This window comes from Lygodium microphyllum, chromosome 24 (assembly GCF_053477565.2).
Source record: "Lygodium microphyllum isolate KBCC chromosome 24, Lygodium_microphyllum_v1.1.10, whole genome shotgun sequence".
NCBI lineage: Eukaryota > Viridiplantae > Streptophyta > Polypodiopsida > Schizaeales > Lygodiaceae > Lygodium > Lygodium microphyllum.
Window position 1 is genome coordinate 77,597,200 of NC_141158.1, and position 16,807 is coordinate 77,614,006.

At 41.4% G+C, this 16,807-nt stretch overlaps 1 protein-coding gene and 1 pseudogene across 6 annotated transcripts in view; one reads left to right on the forward strand and one right to left on the reverse strand.

Moving 5' to 3' along the window:
* Positions 1-16,122, forward strand: part of LOC148015264 (pentatricopeptide repeat-containing protein At1g03540-like) — a 34,490-nt gene extending 18,368 nt beyond the window's left edge. Inside the window, exon 3 of one of the 6 annotated variants that reach the window (XM_087666114.1) lies at positions 12,936-16,122. The gene's annotated coding sequence lies outside the window, so the exon portion shown is untranslated. The remainder of the gene's footprint in view (positions 1-12,935) is intronic. The other 5 variants (XM_087666111.1, XM_087666115.1, XM_087666116.1 and 2 more) reach the window with 5 other exon arrangements.
* Positions 11,199-12,137, reverse strand: LOC148015265 (uncharacterized; annotated as a pseudogene).
* Positions 16,123-16,807: the final 685 nt, after the last annotated feature.

Sequence of the window (16,807 nt, forward strand, 5' to 3'; positions counted from 1 at the left end):
GTACTTTATATATATATTCAAAACCTAAAAGTGGTACACTAGTCTTTGTACCGAACATCAAGTGTCATGCTTACTCTCTCATTCTATTGCTCTCAACTCTCTGCACATTCACTCTCAGTTGAGAAATCTTCATATCAAGAATGAGAATGTTCTAGGAGTGGAGACAAAAGGTCCAACGCCCATTGTGGTAGAGGCAGATGTGGAATGTAAGTTGAGGTTTTGAAATGAGTGTGATATGGCTTCAAGAGAAGAGGGTGGGATGGGAGGGAGAGAAGAAGTGTAATTGACTTGCTCAAATGAAACAGAAAATGTAGGTATAATTAATGATGAATGTCTATTTCTTGAGTCCCCTCTATTAAGATTTACATACATTTGACCATTTGGATCCTGCAAAACAGGAGAGGGTTTTGATTCGAACGACTCAAAAGGGTTGTACGAACTTGACACAGGGCTTGGCAAAGATGATGAAGATGGATCGCCAATCGTCCCAAATGTTGTGTTGCCTCCATGATCAGAAAGGTGGCTAGCCTCACCAATCGGTCTGGAAGGAGTAGCAAACTGGAAGAAGGGATGTCTTCTGGTGGTCCATACTTGTTGCGTAGGGACTCCTCAAACTCCTCCTCTGTGAGGTTAATGAGATTTTGAATATCTAGCATGGGTGTAAACATATAGGGTGATGGTGAGGGTGAATATGGAGTGTCGTCTTCCTCGTCGAGTCCATAATATCTCCTCAGGGCCTCTAGTGATGGAGAAGCTTGATAAAACATCATGGGTTCACAAGAAGGTGTCTATGACATTATGATTCGGTTACGAGTTGTATTGTGTGTCTCATGCAAAGACTAGCACTCCACAATATCCGTAGGATACTCTTTATAAGAGCACCAGCTCTGATACCGTGTGAAGAGTGTGGAGGCATTGCTAAGGTTTGCATTGAGGAAACACAGAGTGTACGACCACGATAGAAGCACAACGAGACAAATACAGACATAGAAAGCAAAACTCAAACCCTAAATGCAAAACTCAAAAGGCAAACACAAAAACTCAAACACAAACAAAAGAAGGAATAGAAAAAAGAACACAACTTTGAAGTGAATGAATGCTGTAAATGAATGTAAGAGTATATAGCGTGTCCAAGGGGAGAGTAGTGTGTCGAAGAGTGACGTCTGTTGCAAAATAACAAATGATGTATGCTCCATGAAGAGATGTCCTGAATTCCATATGCACAGTGAGGAGAATGGAACAACCCAACTTCTATAAGACATTGTACTTGACTATGGAATGAATACAATATTACGATGCTTTGTACTTTCACTTAGTATCTTGTCAGTGTCAGTTCATCACACAAGATTGTCTTTATGAGTCCAAGCTAATCTATCTTGGAACCTAATTCACTTGTGTAATAGCCGGTCTCTCTTTGTCTATGACAACATGAACATAGTCTTCATATTCCAACCTCCATAGCTGCCATGCTCTAGATCCGTGATCTCCAACAATGTCCACCGGAGCGGATCCCAAGTGCTATGACCACCAGTCGGAGTGACAGAGTGAGAGAAACACCAAACGTTGATCACCAGAGTGAGAGGAGATTGAGGTGGATGATGCTTGATGATGTGGACGAAGCAGCAAAATGTAGTAGAACGCCGTAGTAAAATGCAGCAGTAAAATGTAGCAGTAGAACGCTGTAGTAGAATGAGGTGATGGTAGCAGTCGCGATGGTTGGACCGCCAGGTGGTGGGAGACTGATAGCTGAGATCTGCACACAAGGGTGAGAAACATGCACGGAAGAGATGGGACTCAATGGGGGGCAGCCTGTCTATTTATAGATGAGGATGGACCCTCCCAAATTAGGGTTTTATTGAACTCTCTCGAATCGCTCCTCGTTTTAGGGTTTTCATTAAATTAAGCTTGTTTTGGGGTTGTTTAAGTGGCTAATTAGCATGGAATGCATTTCTTAGCTCAATACCCCCTCTTAAGTCCAAAATAGGGCGAGGAGAAGGCCAACCCGATTTGCCCAAGGTCCCACTCCAAAGTGGCCAGGGCATGGGACAAGGGGTGCACGATAGTTGCCCAGTGGGCTACCAAGACTATAGAGGCGATGGTTATCTTACCAAGGGAGTCCAAGTAGGTACCCCCAGAGAGGATAGGGCATGGGACAAAGGGTGCTCATCAGCTGCCTAGCCTACCAAGCCCTACAAGGGCGGATAGAACTACAATGAACTTGATTTTTTTTAAAAAAAGTGAGAGATGGTTTGCAGTTGATTGAGTAGAAGACGAGAGAATGAGAAGGGAGGGTTAGATCCAATCCATCACAAAACAGACAAGCTACCCATCCACTCGAGGATGTTGATAATGAGGGAATAGTAAGGAAGTAATGGTGGTGTGGTGTACAAACAGTCTGTGGAAACAACTTAGGATCCATCTAGTGGTGCTTTGCACAATGAGTATGCTACATGCTGTGAAATGTTCATGCAGTAGATGCCACTTGGACAGTGTCCCTCCTCGTGGGGAAATTGTTTAAGGTCTAGAACGCAGGCAAGGTTATTACTCAGAGGAGATGGCAATAACTCTTCTTTTTGAGTTATTGCCTCGATTTAGTGCATTTTACTCTGCCTTGATTGCTTTAGGACAGTTAGAGACTCTTTGTTGGGAAGAGTTGATTCCTATGGCTTTGGACCAAGAGGAGCAATTGAAAGGACAGAATGCTTTCGAATCAAAGATATTGACAGGTCAATCCTCTCAGAAGAAAGGGAAGGACCAAAGGGAGAAGGACAAATTGAAGAAGGACAAAGAGAAGGATTCCACTTGTCACGTCTGTAGCAAGACAAGTCACTAGAAGAAGGATTGCCCTAACAAGGAGAAGAAGGATAAGGAGAAGAAGGACAAGTCTTCAAAAGATTTAGGAGCAGTGGTAGCTCTCTTATCAGCTGCCTTTCTCTATTTGGAGGTGTTTGAGGCATTGACCTCTAGGACTTCTAATGTTGCGTTGACGGCCCACACCCTCGTGAGTGCATTGCTGATAGTGGTGTCTCTTGGCACATGACTCCTTCTGCAGTAGGTGTTGCATATTTGCGGCCTTTCACATGGAGAGACTCTCATTGGCGATTGCTCTTTTGTCCCTATTCAAGGGAGGGGTAATATGCAGCTTATTCTAGATGGGTAGGGTGGTACTCATACTTCAGAGGTGCTTTATGTGCCAGGCTTGGGTGACCATTTGCTTTCGGTACACAAGATTTGTGCCCTAGGCTTCTTGGTTGAGTTTGATGAGGATTCCTTTCAGATTCTTGATCATGGATTGAGACAAGTGCTTACTTCCAGTTATAAGGAGAATGGAGTCTACAAGCTAAGGTTTTCTTTTGCCTTGACCTCTCTTCTTCTTACCTCTTAGACATAGTTCGAGCTTTGGCATGCTTGGTTTGGCCAACTAAATTATAATAATCTTCGAAAGGCTTCTTTGGGACAACTTGTTCGAGGTATACCGGACATTGTGGTGAGCCATCAACCGCGTGTATCTTGCATTTGTGGGAAACAACATCGTGACGCCATTTCTTGCAAGGCTTTGAGGCGGTCTTTAGCACCCTTGGAGCTTGTTTCTACAGATCTATGTGGACTTATGAGGACGGAGTCCCTTGAGGGGAGCTTGTTTTTCATGTTGATTGTGGACAATTTTAGTAGGATGGCATGGGCTTATTTTTTGTAGCTGAAGTTAGAGGCTTTCTCCCACTTTAAGGATGGTTGCTTTTTTAGGAGAACTGATCATGCCGGCAATTGAAGTCATTACAATTGGATAAGGGGGGAGAATTTGTTTCTAATGAGTTTGCTAGGTTTTGTGTAGATCGTGGTATCCACTAGGAGTTTACAAACACAAACACACCTCAAGAGAATGGCATATTGGAGCATAACAATTGTAGTGTGATTGAGATGGCTTGCACCATGAGATGGAGCATAGACAAACACTTCAGTATCTTTGGGCCGAGGTTGTGGCTATTGTAGTCCACATCTTTGATCAATCCCCCACTTCAGCCATTGTTGGTATGACACCCTATGAGGCGTATTTTGGCTCTAAATGTGATATTTCTTATTTTAGGGTTTTTAGGTGTGACACCTATGTCCACATCTTGAAGACACAATGTGATAAATTTGAAGCGGCTTCTCGAAGACAGGTGTTTGTGGGCTACATCTTGCAATCTAGGGTTACTGATTGTATAATCTTGTTAAGCAGGATGTCTACACAAGTTGAGATGTTCGATTCGTGGAGGTTCCATTCTCAGAGGGGGGTGAGGAGCACCCTGTGCTTGGAGATCAAGGAGATAGTTGGATAGTAGCGACTATATCTTTGGAGTCCATGTCTTGTGCAGATGCTTTCTCTTTGGATGAGGATATTACTTCCCCACCAACTTCCTTGACTAAGCCATCGCTGGTGGATATTCTAGAGACTTTAGCAAATGGTGCTCGCTAATGAGAGATCCGGTCTCCTCCTTGTTGGGCACGAGACACACTCCGTGATTTAGGGATTTAGGGAGCCCCTGAGGAGTGGCAGCCGCAGGATGGTATGTGGTGGTCTCGGAGGAATGAGGCACTTGCTACCGAGCTTCTTTGTATCAACCCGTGCCATATAGGATAGGGAGTCCACCTCCGCGAAGGAGGCTTTGCAGTCACAACATTGGAAGAAGGCTATGGAGCAAGAGTTGGATGCTATTGCAAGGAATGACACTTGGGATCTTGTGTCTCAACTCGTTCATAGGAAGGTGATTGATGTCAAATAGGTCTTCAAGACCGAGTATCACAGTGATGGTACTCTAGATAAGCACAAGGCATGGCTCGTTGCAAAAGGTTTCACACAACGGCTATGAGCGGATTTCCATGACATCTTTGTACCTATAGCTTGGGTGGCTACATTAGAGTTGTTCTTGCCTTAGCCAATCATAGGAGACGGTTGGTTTATTAGCTTGATGTGAAGTTTGCCTTTCTCAATGGTGATTTGAAGAAGAAGATCGATGTTGAATAGCCTCCTGGCTGGTTGGTTTATTAGCTTGATGTGAAGGTTGCCTTTCTCAATGGTGATTTGAAGAAGAAGATCGATACTGAGCAGCCCTTAATGGCCTCAAATTGGCTCTACGTGCTTGGAACGAGAAGATAGATTTGTTCCTCTAAGGGAAGTTGGGGTATTGATGTTCCTCTTCCAATCCCTAGTTGTATGTCCACACCTTAGCCAGAGGGCATGTGTTGTTCGTGCTTTATGTGGATGATCTTATTTTGATAGCTGACCATGCCTAGAAGGTCAAGGAGACTAAGACGACACTATGCAAGGTGTTTGAGGTGATGGATATGGGCCTTCTTTATTTCTTTTTAGGCCATGAGATTTATCAAATTTTGAGGGGGATTTTCATCTCCCGAGAGTGGTATGCGTAGGAACATTTGGTCACGTTCGAGATGGAGGGATGTAAGGCCATTTCTACTCCTATGGATTTGAATTGGAAGGCTACGGCATGCAAGTTCTCCGGCGGCGGATGCTATCCGCTACAGGCAGCTAATTGGATCCTTGATTTGGCTTCTTAGCACTTGGGTTAATTTGTGCTTTTCTATAGGTTTGTTGACTGGGTTCGTGAGTGAACCCAAGATGGTACATTAGTAAGCTGCTATGAGGATGTTGCGGTTCTTGAGGGGGACCTTTGATCTTGGTATTCATTATCCAACAGGTACTCGGGATTCACCTTTGGCTCTTATAGGCTAGATAGATTATAATCGGGCCGGAGATGTCGATCACTAGAGGTCAATGATAGGATATTGTTTTACTTTGGGTGCAAGTGCTATCTCATGAGTCAAAATAACAGGTATACTCTTATACCATGTCAAAATACGCAACAGTGCAAAGAGACAATAGGGTTTGCAGGGAGTAACACTGTCATGAGAACATGTATTTTTGAAACCTCATTGAATATGTGGATTAATTTTTAATCACATGGTTAAGTAAATGTTGCACATGTGAGGTGTAACTGGGGTTAGAGTAAATTTACGAGTTCGGGACCTAAGGAAATCACAAGATGTCAAAGGCAGAAGTTGCTATAAGTTATGTCGCATAGGTATTTTATGGTATTTGGTGTCAATTGTTAACCTAGGCCATTCATTTGGCCGTAAGTGTCAGTTGATGACACTAGAGAAGTGGCGTTTAATGGTACATAACGCCAATCTGATGGTCAAAGATGGTGCAGAGACACTCCGGAATGGAAGTTGCCTAGCCAATTTAATTATTGGCCAGTCAGATTATTTTTCTATGCACTGAAATAATCATTATATTATTTTCAATATTTAAAGACTGAAAATTAATATTTAATTATGGATAATACTGGAAAAATCATTTGGAAAGACTGCCACTCGTCAAAAATGCCCATGCAATACTGAAAAACGTCTTTAGAGGTTGGAGAGAGGCATTTTAGTGTATTTAGCCCGCAAGAGAGAGGGAGGAGATGTTGTTGGTCTGATTTGCAGCCATTGGAGAACCTTTTGAGGCAGCCTGGGGTAGGAGAAGACCAATCAATAGCAGGTGATAGTATCTACAGGCTATTGAGACAGGGCAGCAATAGTAAATGACTGATTTTCTTTAGTTCTTTGCATCTACAAGCTGTTGAGACGGGGCAGCAATAGTAAATGATAGATTTTCTTCAGTCCTTCGCGAAGAAAGTTTGAATTTTCTCTCTCCTCAACATTCTCTTTCATCTCCCAGCCTTTCTACAGCCGTGCTCCGAAGATTACAGCATTGAGATCACTAGAGGCTGAGAAATTTCAGATTTCTCTGCTGTAAACCCTAATCTGCAGCAAAAATTAGGATTTAGCAACAGCCTCGAGAAGTATGCCTGAACTTGGAAGCTCCAAGACTTGGATTCAATAGGGTTGAAGTTGTTTTTAGTCAAATTCAAGTGGAGGGACTAGCAAATCAATGAATTTGGAGCATTTTCCATCTCCAATCAAAGTAGGTGAAGGCAATTGACTACTCGAATCAAGGGGCAAATCTAATTGAAGACTTGCTGGTCATTGTGGATAGCAAGGGGAGTTGGAATACCGAAAGGGATTGGGAGAATCCCATTGTACATCATCATCTTCTCAATTAAGTTAAAGAAATATCAAAAGGGGTACCAATTTTGGGGCCAACAAGATGTCCATTGTCCAAGATTGTAAGTTAATTTGCATTTCTTAGTTTTGTAATAAATGTTATCGTTGTATCTAAGTTCTAATCAGGGAATTACGATCCATCCACGGAAGGAAGGTTGGTTACAAACACAGTATATGTACTGCAAACATTGAGAGAGAAGAGAAACTGAGAAATACAAGAACAACATGGTGATGGTGCACTGAACCACGCTATTAGAAGAAATGCTAATACAATAGAGTCGAAGCTTAGAAAATAAATGCATTGTCCTATCTAAATCAGGTGGCAATACCTGTGGAAAATTTACATAATGAAGGAGCGAAACGCAGTCCTTTGGGCAGTGGGCTATCAAAGTAATCACTCGAAGGTGAAGGGCAGCTATCGAGGGAGTGAACCGCAATCCTCTTATACTGATGGAGATGTGGAAGATGATCACGAGTTGTTGAGGGAGCGAACCACAGTCCTTTGATGCCAGGGAGTGACCTGGGCAGCAAAATGCAAATTGTAGAGTATCAAAGTTGTCAAACGTAGAGAGAGCAACCCAAATATTGACGCTAGGTGGATAATGATGACGTTAGATAAGCTACAAAAACGCAGGTCCCAGCAGTCTCAATGACAGAGGTGTGATGCTAGCTGATGGAGGAGAAGCCATGCTGTAAAAACACAGGTCCTAGCAGCCCTTGTGATAGATGAATGATGAAATCACTGACACTAGGTGGTGTAGATTGCTGCCAGGGGGTAGGATGTTGACACCAAGCTGGAGATGATGATGCCAAGCAAGGAGAAGACCTTTAGACTGAAAAACATAGGTGAAGGTGGAGCTTGAAGGAGAAGGGTGTTGACACCAATCAGAGGATGGTGATGTTGTCAGAGTGTAGTGATGCGGAAGTGTGGGACCAAGATTGAGAGAGAGGAGACAGTGAAATGCAAAAAATCTGCAGCATAGAATACTGTATAGGAATGTAGACCCTCTCAAACCCTAGACGGGTCAGAAGACTGAGGGATTTGGCATGTCTCTAAAGAAGAGCCTGGGGAAACGCCTTCTAACAAATCTGCAAGATTATCCTCGATCTTGCAGTACTCCACATCAATGGTCTCATCTAGAAGCTTCTCCCAAATGAAGTGATACTGGATCTCAATGTGCTTCGTTCGGGCATGGAATATAGGATTCCGTACCAAGGCAATGCAACTCTCATTGTCGCACCTTTGAAGAGTAGGACGAGTCTAGGGGCAGCCAAGCTCCTCCAACAATCTCCAAAGCCACACAACCTCACATGTGGTGGAAGACCCGGCCCGATACTCCGCCTCAGTAGAAGAAAGGGCGATTGTGGGCTTCTTCTTGCTACTCCAAGACATAACACTTGTACCCAAGATAAAATAGTAGCCTGTAGTAGACCGCCTGTGCAATGCTTGCACAAATGCAAAATCAGCCCCCTTTGACTGTGTAAATGCAGCTTGTTAGGGCTCTTTCCTTCGCTTCCCGAACCTTCTTCAGCTGTATAGGAATGCAGAAATATACACGGGTGCAGAGAAAATATTTGTGTATGTCTTCGCCTTGAGGACCTCAATCTCCGTCAGCCCGTGTGCTGTCAGTCTCAGTAGGCTGTCTTTGTTAGATCCAAGATGACCAAGTGCTGAACTGAACTGCTATAAATAGCAGAAAATAACACGAAAAAATAGCAAGAATCAGGTCAGCTGCATATAATGAGCCGACTGCAAAAAACATGTCCGATTGCTGTTGTGCCACATGGCAACTGTCCAACTGTGCTGATGTGGCACCTGCACCTGCTGACGTGGCTCCTTTGCGCTGTCCGTACTGCTAACATGGCTCCTCTGCACTGTCCGTATTGCCAGCTGTCCAGGAAATGACTCTCTAACAGACACCAGGTGAAAAATGCTCCAAATGCAAGGCCTGATGTTGTGGGATCAGAGCTCTTGAAGCAGAGGGAGAAGATGATGGAAGGAAGCCACAAACCATGAACCTCAATGTCCTCCAAAAGGAGCGTGAGGGTAGTAGAGAGGCTGGAGAGAGAGAGAGAGAGAGGTGAAGGATGACTGAAGTAGTGGTGGTGACCGAAGAGGATCAACGAAGAATGACTAAAGAGAGAGTGGTGAAGAATGAGTGAAGTGATTGCCTATTTACAGGCATAAGCTGTCTAGGGTGGCACACCGCGGTGTGGGCACCCATTGAAAAAGTGGATACCAACTCTTTTTGGAGCTGTTAGTGTGAAACCCTAAATGAAGTGTGTGAACTAAAGTAAGTGGTTTCTCAACACCCCCTCTCAGGCCCAAAAAGGAATAAAGAAAGAGAAGTGAAGAGAGATACGAAGAAGATATAGAGGATCCCGGAGATCCAAGATTTCCACTTGAAAGGTAACCTGTAGTAAGGAATAGTAGATGAGATGAACTGTAGAACGTGACTCTACCTGTGGAGAGAAGCCACTTGCTCTATAACTCCATGTTGGAAGGAATTTGAAGGCCTCGTCACCAAGTCGCAGTTGAACCTCCAAGGCCATAATCTAGGTAGTCTCTGAAGATCTTGGGTATCGATAGGAGAAATGACTGCTTGAGGACAACCATCCCAAAAGAGTAAATGGTGGGTGAACTTCATGAGGAGTAGGTGCCCCCCTTGAGGGTGGAGGTGCAAGGGCCCCTTTTAAAGCCGAACAAGTAGGAGCCCCCTTTGAGGGCAAAGAGAGTATATCCCTCCTTCAAGAGATAGGGAATCTAAAAACTCATGGATCATGGGCTTCGATTCATCTGATTGGTCATGTTGAAGAAGGTATCGAGGGGGTCGAACTCCCAGAGGTGGTCTTTTGAACTTGAATAGTCAAGGGTGGAGAAAATTAAGCTCAAGCTGAGCCAAGGGTGGGCAACAGTCACTATCTCTCAGTGGAGCAGATTGTCAAAGTAATAGGTGTCGAATAACCATTGTCTCTCAAAGGAGTAGATTGCCGAGGAGATGGTAGCCAACAATCACTGTCTCTTGGGGGAGTGGACTACAGAATCGTGGGCTGTCGAGGTGGCATTCCTGAAACCCTAGAAGAAGTAGAAGCAACCTTTATAGCGCATTACGGCGGTCGTGAGGAGGGCGTGATACTCTTGTGGCTAGAAAGGGCTTAGTGCATATTGAATGGGTCTTATTGGCTTGAGCATAAAAATATGAAAGTCGGTGCAAAATAAACTCTGTGGCCCAAAAGGGAGAGGTGGCACAACAAGTGCTTAGGAGTAAACGCATACACTCCAGCGGGATAGGGAGCAAAGGTCCATGGCGGCAAGCATGGATGGGGGTTTCAGTGATGCCATAAGAGGAGCACCTAGTGGTTTGTCCATCTATCTATGGTGAAGTCATAGCACTGGAGTATCAACCTGTAAAAGGGTAGGTGGATGGGAGAGGAAGAGAAGGATATCTTTGTCTCCTAGTGATGTAGTGGAAATGAAGGGAAAATCAGTAGATGATACCGAACCTGTAACTTGTCTTTGCCTTCTCTTATGAATAGGGTCTTTAGCTCTTTGAGTTCCTGCGCTTTTGCACTCTGATATGATAGTTTTTTACGGCAATCATATGTCACACACAGACGAGCGTGAAAGTATGATTGGAGTATGATTCAGGCCTTTGGGCTGAATCATACGTTGCCCTAATTTTCATATTAAAAAATAACAAAAATGTATATAACCTAGTATTAAGCTAACATGCTGAATAAAAACTAAAATTTTATTGTTTCAACGACTTTAGATTCTACAAAATAGACATTGTAGTCTCCCAATAAGCGAATGAATAATCAAGATTGAAGACACAACTTACAAGTTCACAACATTGATCTACCTAAAAGATTTCAGATTTGATTTCAAGTCATTTGAGCCAAGACACAATTGAAGCATTGATGGCTACAGCCTACAAGTGGAAGTAATCCAAAAAAGGATAGATAGTTAAAAGTTTATAAAAGGCTGCCATAAAAGGCAAAGGATGGATCATGGCATAATAGTAGTCTAGATTCTAAACTATAGTGGAAGGATGAAGCAAACTATATGGAAAAAAGATTACACATGACGATCACGGGCAAGATGCACCCTCCTCATCCTCCTCCTCATCAATGTCCTCATCCTTATCATTCTCCTCCTCTTCATCTTTCTCATCAAAATTATCATGATCATCCTCTCCTTGCTTAACAAGAGAAGGATTGCTTGTTGTAACATTGGCATCATCCAACTCTTTTTCTTGCAATTCTTGAATTGCAAGAATCCAACATTGGCATTATCCAACTCTTTGTCTTGCAATTCTTGAATTGCAAGAATCCTATCATCATCCTTTTTCTTATTAAGCATTTCCAAAGTAACCTCATTGTTTTCCCATCCTCTTTCTTTGATCTTAGAGACAAGGCGAAGGTTTGTGTGGATATAAACAAGTTTCTCCATATGCTTTGGAAGTAACTTGTTTCTTCTCTTTGTATGTATCAAAGAGAAGGTACTCTAATTCCTTTCACATGGAGATGCACAAGTACCTTGAGAAAGCACCTTAATAGCCAGCTGCTGCAAACGAGGTGTGCAAGCCCCAAATGTTTCCCACCACTTCACCCCTTGGTGCATCCTTGCCACATCTTTTGCAAGTGGGCGTGTATATCCACTTGCCTCTGACGTATACATATCCAATTTATCACATGAAACACCCTGCTTTGCTACATCATGAAGAGTGTGCCTCTCAATCACTTTCAACTATCTTCATACACTTCACTATCACCACTTGGATTCTTTGATCTTCATATTGGATGCAAAACATAAGCAGCTGCATGTAAAGGTGAGTGTAACATATCCCATCTATTGACACAGAGATCCTTAACCTGTTGCAATTTACTAGCCTCCACACTCTCAATGCCCTGTATCTTCTCAATCATACAATCTGTTAGCTCATACACAACCCCCATTGTTGCACCTTCCCTACCTGCAAGGCGAAGGACCTTTAATATAGGTGCACATATCTTCAAAATAATCCTTACATCCGGCTAGCCACTTGCATTGCCTTATCAGTGCAGCAAACTCTCTTCCTAGTCCAATCTTCACTCACCACCATACGTCCAATCTGCCCACTTTTGTCCAATCTGCCCACTTTTTGATCCTTGGAGCTTGATGTCTGAACAATACATGAAGTGGAACCACTTGCACCTGCAGCTGAAACATTAGGGGCATTTGCACTTGCAATGCTTGCCTCCCCATGTGAACCCTCTCCCAAATCAGCCATAGACTTATCAATAGCTACAAAAGGATCAACAAATCCCACTTCTAAATGCAATCATCGACATGTCTCCTTCACATGTGAAGGTGGCTGTGAGCATTTATCTACACCAAAACCTTTAAGCGCAAGAAAGTGGGCTGTTATGCGAGATGGGCCTCCATCCCAAGTATGCTGGCACCACTTGCATTTGCAAGTAAATTGCCTCCTTCCACATTGCTTGACAGTTGTTTCAAATTTCCACTTTGCTTTTTTCTTTCTTCCCATTTGTGTCAGCCTAATGCATAAGAATGGGGATGAAGCTTCATCAGATGAAGACATAATAACTAATAAATCTTGCTGAAATGTCAATTTCAATTGTAAAATCTGAAATTTCAGAGATTTTTAAGCCAATACCAAAGGACAAATGAGTTCAACGGCTATCTCAGCTTGTCAATGTCTAAAATTTCAGATATTTTGGATTTCTAACAAGAAATTTCAAAGATTCTCAGCCCAATATTAAAGGGCAAGAGCATTTAATGGCTGTCTCAGACTATTAATGTCTGAAATTTTTGAAATTTTCAGATATTTCAGACTTTGAACAAGACATTTCAGAGATTGAAAGACCAATACTAAAGGGAAAAAGAGTTTTTCTGAATAATTTGAGAGTTTACTGGCTGTTAATGACTGAAATTTCAGAAATTTTAGACTTTTACTCAAGAAATTTGCAGGCTGCAGTAATCAGCCACTTGATAAGTCCAAGTAGTGGAGATGAAACAGGGTACTCTATGTAGACATGATAAAAGAGCCTATGATATTCAAAGACCTTCAAAATAAATGGTCGATCTATAGAGTTTAAGGCCAAGTATCATATGTTGTGTTATATAGAGAATTTGGCAAATTCTGTATGTCATGGATGTTATGTATGTTATAGCACATCATTTACAATCTTAATACATGGAAAAATTGGCCATTTTTGTATATAATGGGTGTTATGTGTTTTGCAATAGATTATCTACATACATATTCCATGGTTTGTGAAGCAATATAGTAGTCTCTCAATATGGTCAACCCAAGGAACGGAGAAACACATTACTAAGCATGGTTGGCCTACTTTAAACACACAAGGCATGTTGGAGGGTAAAAGAGAGCTAATAGCTTATAAGAATTACATCAATGGAATTACCGTCCATAAAATGCAGAGAAAGACCTAGCTCAAAACATGTAGCATCCATCATCATCAGCACAAATAAACAAAGGAAAGAGGAGTTGCTCGGCAATGGAATGTTTCCAAGTATAGTATCCCTACATAAGCCCTTGATACACTTTTCTTTGGGCTCACTCAATAACTCATCTTTATACATAGTTAGTTGCAAGACAGTAAAATGAATAGGGAATCAATAAAGGAAAAGGCGGCCATGAATACTTATGGATTCTCGTTATCCATCACCACTAAAGGGTTCCATAGGTTTATAATTTTGTTATGCATTTAAATAGAAGATGACACTTTGTCAGATCTTTTCATAATTGTAGGCTTGTAGCTTTGCTTATAGCTTGAAACACTTCTTCCATTAGGAGGTTACACTCCTAGCACATGGCATCATTATAAATCATCCTCTATGCTTCTATTGCTATAATGAATCACTTTCTTTGATGTAAGAATCCAACAATGAATATTTCTCACCTTCATCCTTCTCTGCAAAATTATCATTCATATCAAGATTTTATGTAATGATAGCGAGATAGTAGTTCCACCTCAAGTTGAAGATAGTATGGATGTTGAAGAAGAGGATGTAGTCATGGTTGCCAATGGCAAACACAAGAAGAGCGAAGGTTTGGAAATCGCCTTCTTCCTTAATTGCATTTGCCTTCTCTTGATTGGTGAATTTTTTTTGTCTCTCCTCGTTGTAGTATCTCAATGTCTAATTGTATTGCCCCACTATTGTTCAACTATTGGATCTCTCTCTTTTACTATATCTTCAACTTCATCCTTCTCTAATACCTTTTGGTGCCCTCTTGATTCCTTCCTTATCCTTGGAGTTTTGATCCTTTGCTTTTATCACATATAAGAAATAGAGAAGGATGTGATGATATTACACTACACAGCACATAAAATTGTGATGCACATATTGAGTCTTGATATGTACATTTTTGGTGGTTAATTTGTGCAATACCATTTTCAACAAATTCTTTTTTAGTTGTGTAAGTGTATCCCAAAGAATGCTATATGAATGAATTGTCTGTTCTGAAGTGCAATTGCAATGGGAAGATGAATTTTAGTAAATTTCTTTTCTATGTCCCTAATGAATGACTTTGCATGTTTGAGGCAACTTTGAAGATTTGTGTTCATTCAGAAATTATGAGATATTTGGGAATGCAAGTGATGTTTTTTTATCTCTGTTAGGAAATGAAACAATTTCTTGTTGGGCATTTTTTTCAACATTTACAATAGGTTTCTATTTGTTGTTTGAAAAATCCATTGTAGGATGCAGGAAGATCACAAAAATGCCAACTTACATACCAAATGGTTTGTGAACATGTTTACCAATACCTCCACTTAAACATCATGAAGGGACCACTTTCAATAGGAAGACGAGGCCCCTTTGTGCTATTGGGCAATCTTGAACGGTCTTTAGACTTGTGCCCAAACAACAGGAAGGGAGGTCTTCCTACACTAAGGAAGGATTTACCACTTCACCCTTGAGGCAATGGACCTCAGTCCACTCTCTGTGGCCCAAAGGGGGGTGGATGATCCACCCTCAATTGAGAATTTGTTGCTCGATGAATTTCTAGCACCTCTCTTGCCATTGGGGCACACCTTCACCTAATAATGTGATGGGAAGCTATTGTGCATAACAAATACCTTGCCCCCGTGTTATACAAAGAAACCCTCACTTGAATACAGTGAAGGGGCCATATCTTAGCCACAAAATGAGGTTTCCTCACAATACAGTTGGGGCGGGCGGTAAATATAGCTCATCATTATGACAACATATGTGTGCCTCGTGGCAACATCATGGTTGGGGTGGCATGCCCAAATTTGATGAGTTTGTGCAACGATGTCATTTTACTCATAGCCATAAATATTTTAAAATAGTTTCTTTTTTTCAAAGGCATAAAATTTGAAAGATGCCTCAAAGGTATAGCTAAGATTTGAACTTAGGCACTTGTGCACACGCTCAAACCACTTGAGCTACAATCCCTTTGGCATAGTTATCTATTTTTAGTAAATGATAAAAGTGGGAAAATATTTTTAGTCTCCCATGTTTGGGGAAGGGGCCATCACCTTGGTCCTTGAATGCCAATCATTTTGTGATATCCATGCTATTGTCATGCCACATAATGGTTATTAGATACATGTGCAAAATCCATATAAATGTTGCTATTTGAAGGCCATTGTTATGTTCCTCTCCAACCTAATAGCCTCTTGATCCAAGAAGGACCCACATTTCCCTCTGTTCTTATCTTCGACCATCTATTGCCCATAGTGCAATGGAGGTTATGAGCCATCCATATTCAACGATGGTCTTGATTATACTTCCCTAATATATCCTTGATTGCAATCTTGATCTTGTCACAAAAGAATGCAATAATGATCATGGTAATAATTAGATACATAGACCTAAACCCCAAAATAAAGCTCCATCAAGTAGTTGATCATCAATCCTACTCAAGATTTGCCACTACAAGCTCCTTACTGAGAATATGCTCACATTTGTAATCAAATTGTAACAAAAGCATCCATCTACCCAACTCTTTGTAACTCGAGGCTTATTGGTAATGAGATACAAGATAGCTTGACAATTCACATGAAAAATCAATGAAATTTTCTTTTGCAAAGCAATCACCATTTCTAAAGTCTCTCTTTCAGTTATACAATTCTTTTTTGTTGTTATTAATATCTTGCTAGCATAGTATACAAGTGTAAACTGCCCTTTAAAATCTTATTGTATCAACACAACTCTAATAGCAATGTCAAAAGCATCTACAAATACATGAAAAGTAAAATCCCACGGAGGAGGTTGTAGAATGGGAGCAACAACTAGCATGTTCTTCAAAATACCAAATGACTCATCATAATCTTCCTTATAAAAAACTTGAGCACGTCTCTTTGTTAAGGTAGTGAAAGGAGTACATATATGAGCAAGGTATTTGAGATATCTACTATGCCGCTTGATTTGGCCAACAAGGCTCATCATTACCTCTTGGATGGTTATAGAAATTACAACTTTTTATACTAATTGAATCTTTTGAGAATCTATGGAGATCCCTTCTTTAGAAATGATATGGCCAAGCAATAATTCTCCTTTAGTAGCAAAACAAACTTAAAGAGATTCAAAGACATAACAAATTGTTGACATGTTTCAAAACATTATCTAAGGTGCCTTAGATGATCTACTTTCTTGCCAAATACATAGAAATTATGAAAACTCTCATAGACGTTGTAAGATGAGGAT